This window comes from Castor canadensis, chromosome X (assembly GCF_047511655.1).
Source record: "Castor canadensis chromosome X, mCasCan1.hap1v2, whole genome shotgun sequence".
Taxonomy (NCBI): domain Eukaryota; kingdom Metazoa; phylum Chordata; class Mammalia; order Rodentia; family Castoridae; genus Castor; species Castor canadensis.
Genome location: NC_133405.1, coordinates 71,684,928 through 71,689,959, shown reverse-complemented (window position 1 = coordinate 71,689,959; position 5,032 = coordinate 71,684,928). Strand labels below are relative to the sequence as shown.

At 38.6% G+C, this 5,032-nt stretch overlaps 1 non-coding gene across 1 annotated transcript; it reads left to right on the top strand.

Annotated features, from left to right (window-relative positions):
• Window positions 1-568: 568 nt before the first annotated feature.
• Window positions 569-736, top strand: LOC141419969 (U1 spliceosomal RNA). The gene has a single exon (XR_012444695.1). It is a non-coding gene; the product is annotated as a U1 spliceosomal RNA (small nuclear RNA).
• Window positions 737-5,032: the final 4,296 nt, after the last annotated feature.

Below are 5,032 nucleotides of genomic sequence, written 5' to 3'. Positions count from 1 at the left end.
TTATATGGGTTCTGAGAAGAACATATATTCTGCAACTGTTGGGCTGAATTATCTGTAGATAACTGTTGACTCTATTTGATTGATAGAATTATATATTTCTGACTTTTCTTTTTCTTAACTTTAAAAAATTTTTGTTGTACTGAGGGTACATTGTGACATTTACCAGGTTCTTACAATGTATCAAATTTGAATTCACCCCTTCCAATATTCTACTTTACTCCCTTTCTGCATTCCTGTAAACGTTTCAACATGTCTCATTTTTCCATTGTCATAATTCTTCCTTTTCAATCTTCCACCATATTCACCCTCCTTCACCCTTTCCCTACGTCTTCCTCCCTTCCACTTGTGCCAACCATCAGACAGGACCTGTTTTAGCTTCATATTCTCCATTTTTGTAAAAGACAATTAATATTTTTGTTTGCTTAGATAGCCATACATGGAGTTTCATTGTGACATTTCCATGTATATAGGTATTATAACCCAAATTGGTTCATCCCCCTTTTTTTTTCCTCCTTTCTACATTAATCCTATTCTTATGGTGATTTCAACAGGTTTAAAAACTATATTCATACTTTCCTGGCAGGGGAGATACCATGATCATGGATGTGGTTTTCCCAGGGTAAGGCTTATCAGTTGCACTCTGGATGTGCTGACCCCTCTCTGAGATTCCTGCTCACGTGGGGAACTTGACTTCATAATTTGTGGTACTGGGGGACTGCTTTTGTGCTCTTCTCTACTTAAAAAACCATCTATGTTCATTCTTGTATAGAAAGTGCATCAACCATATTCATCCTCTTAACTTCCTTTACCCTCTCTCTCCCATTAGTGACCTCCTCTTAGTGTTACCTGGTTTTTCATAATAATGTTTGTATTTGTATGGGACCTATGTTCTATATATGAGAGAAAACATGTACCCTTTGGCTGACTGAACCTATAGACTTCACTATAGATGGTATTCTCCAGTTTAATTCATTTACTTGCAAATGACAAAATTTCATTGTTCTTTATGGCTGAATAAAACTACATTGTATATAAATACCACAATTTTTTAATTAATTCTTCTGTTGTGGGGCATCTTGGCTGTTTCCATTGTTTAGCTATTGTGAATAATGCTGCAATAAAACATGGTGTACAAGAATCTTTTTTGTAACCTGACTTACATTCCTTTGGATATATCTCCAGAAGTGTTATTGCTGGATCACATATGAGTTCTATGTTTAGTTTTTTGGGGAGTCTCCATACAGTTTTCCATAGTGGTTGTAATAATTTACATTCCCACCAACAGTTTATGAGGGTTTTTTTTCTCCCCACATCCTCACCAACATTTGTTTTTTGTGTTCTTGATTCTACCAGGACAGAGGTTGAATCTTAGTGTGGTTTTGATTTCCGTTTCCTTTAGGGCCAGGAATGTTGAGCATTTCTTCATGCATCTTTTTGCCATTTTGATTTCTTCCTTTGAAAAAGATCTCTTTAGTTCATTTGCCCATTTCACAATATTTGACTTCAAACTATATTACATAACAAAGAGATCCAGGATGGAAGATAGGGTAGGGAATCAGAATTCCTGAGCTCTGTGATTCCAAAATCCACTTCAAGATGTGGGAGTTACACTTGGTTAATTCTCATTGTTTCTAGCCAAAATAATAACTGCCAAAACATTAGTTATACATAAGATTCAAGTACTGACCCCTAAAACACTTTTTAATTGCACCTAACATCTGGAAAATCCTAGTGCAGCACAGTCAATAGTGTGTGCCTACCCTGGGAAAAAAAAAACCCTTGACATTTCTCCCTTCTCTTTCTTTCTTTTGTTCTTTCTTCTTTTCCCAAAAAGCAGAAAATACAACATCAATCAGAATTGAACTCTCCAACATCTTGCACCTCTAACTCATGGAAAGCTTACCTATGCCTTACTGCACTGCACCCAGTCCCAGTGTCTACCTTGAGAAAAATGGCACATCATTTCTCCCTGCCAGCCAGTTTCAACGTGGACCACATAAGCCTGCAGACCCAATGGGTGAGCAACATGTTCCACACAGGACTTCTGGACCCATGCCTCAGAAACATAATCCAGCATGGCCCCTGTGCAGACTGAACCCTCCCTAAATAAAACCAAAGAACATAAACACTGAATTGTAATCTACCACTGACAGTAGGGGTGGGGTGGAATGCTGAACCTAACTTGGAGAACAGGGATGGGGCCAGGAGCTTAACTCTCAGTAAACAAAGGCAGGACAAAGAACAAAGGCTGAGAGTGGGAGTGGGGCAACAAACCAACATCCCAAAGTGGGGCTGCAGTGGATCATTGAACTAGTGTCCTGGGCCTGAGGGTTACACTCAAAAATAAATTGCCACATCTTGCTGGGCGAGGAGCCAGACAGACAGAGTCTCAGCAGTAGGGTAACACAGCTGCCACCTGGCAAAAACAATAACAGGTTGGACCACCTTGCACAAACTGGCAGTGAGTTACCTCAGGTCCCAATTGCAACTTACCCTGTGGACAGAAGGAACCAAATACTGCTCATAAACCAGTCATCTTGTGAGAGCACTTCAGAGCTCATGCTTGTAACAGATGGCCTATATGACCAAAGAAAGTGGAAAAAAAAAACCTCCAGCTGCCTCCTCTCCAAGTGGTCTGACAAGAGAGGAAACACCCTTCCCCACAAAGCCCAGATTACAAAGTGCCAATACCAGAATTGGACACCAAAGGAATAAGTCCAGAACTTTTACTGAGTACACCAACCTTTTTGTTGTTGTTGTACCTGTCTTTTTTGTATTATTAACTTTACCATTACTACTTTTTTATCCCTACTCTTACCCCCTTTCACTTTCCCACCTTTTCTTTTGCTACAATCCATTGTTATCTCCCAAATACTCTTTCTACCCTCTCTTATCCACTCTCTCCCCCTTCTTTGTCTCCTCCTCCTATCCTTCCCTAACCTGTCACCACATTACCACTCCTTCTTATACATTTACCACCAGATGACTAGCCTACTGTACCAACTGTACACACCTGCAGCCCCCTGCAGTCCCTGACACATCCTCCACTACAACAGTGGAAATACAACCAAACACACACAAGGTCCACAAAACCCAGCAGCCCTCATGTCTTCCCCCACCTACCCTCCATTTGCACCCCCCTTTTAGCACAAACTTTACTAGTTACCCAAGTTTCTGTCTCTAGCCTAATAACCATTACCCCACCAACTCCCACTGTTTATAGATATTATCACCAGAGTGTTTTCTATATAATAGGCAAACAACTGGTCTGGCATTGAACCCGTGAATTTGTTATTGCTAATTTGCACCTCCAGACCAAGGACAGAAATAAAACATCAACCTAGCTAACAACTAAGTCAGTCACAACACAAAAATTAAATCAAGGGAAAGCAAACAGGCAATATAAAACCAACAACTAGCCAATCAAGAACATAGTTGCACAGCACCAATTAGTACAATGGGAAGAAGAAGAGTGGAAGGAAACTACCCTCCTCAAGAAAAACAATTCAATAGAGGATTTAGTGGGAAATGAAGAAAATGGATACCCAGTTCCTGACCCAAACAAAACAATGATAAATGTCACTAGTGAGCCTAGTGATGCCCACAAAAAAATCTCTCAAAGAGGAAATCAGGGAAGACATCACTAAGAAAGTCATGGAAAAAATACGAACATGGTCAACCAGAAAGTACAAGATGCACTCAAGAAATTTCAAGACACCACAAATAAAAAACTTGAGAAGACACAGAAACAACTAAATGAACTCAGAGAGACTTTTGCCCATTCAGGTACAGGAAGCCTCCAGAGGCATATTATGCTCCAGAGGCATATTATGATTAAAACAGCTATCACAGAGAAAAGAGAAAGAATATTGAAGGGTGTAAGAGAGAAAAAAACCAAAAAACTTATAAAGGTAAACCCATAAAAATAATAACATATTTCTCAAAAGAAACCTTAACAGCAAGAAGGGCATGGCATGGACAGAGTTATTTCAGTCACTGAAAGAAAATAATTTTAGCCCTAAGATACTCTACACGGGAAAACTATCATTCAAAATCAACAGAAGAATAAAAGTCTTCCCTGATAAACAGAAACTAAAACAATGTATGACCACCAATCCACCGCTATAGATGATTCTACAAAAAATTCTGCACACAGAAGATTAAAGCAAACAAAACCACAAGAGGATGGGAAGCATTAAAATGCTGGAGAAGAAAACACAAATCAGAGAGTAGCATTGATTTGGCTGCACACAATCGAATCCTTAAACAACAAAACAATTAAATGGCAGGAATCTCTTCATACCTATCAATATTAACACTGAATGTCAATGAACTCAACTTGCCCATCAAAAGATATTGTTTGTAAAACTGGATTAAAAAGGAAGATCTGACAATCTGTTGTTCACAAGAGAACAACCTTATTGACAGAAATAAACACTGGCTTAGGGTGAAGGGCTGGAAGAAGATTTACCAAGCTAATGGCCCTGAAAACAAGCAAGAGTAGCAATACTTATATCAGACAAAATAGATTTCAAACTTACATTAGTCACACAAGACAAAGAAGGTTACTTCATACTAATGAAAGGAGCAATACATCAAGAGGAAATAACAGTTATCAAACTACATGCACCCAATGTCAGTGAACCCAACTACATCAAACATACACTAAAGGACATAAAAGCACATACAGACTCCAACAACATGGTTTTGGGTGACTTTAATACCCATCAATCAACAATAGATAGGTCATCCAGACAAAAAATCAACATAGAAATCCTAGACTTAAATGATACCATATATTAAATAGACCTAAATGATGTCTACAGAATATTTTATCCAGCAACAGAACAATATACATTTTTCTCAGGAGCCCACCGGTCTTTCTCCAAAATAGACCATACTTTAGGGCCCAAAGCAATCTTCAACAAATATAAGAAAAACTGAAATTGCCCTTGCATACTATCTGATCACAATGCGATAAAAGTAGAAATTAACAACAAAAGCAGCAGCAGAAAATAGGCAAACAATTGGA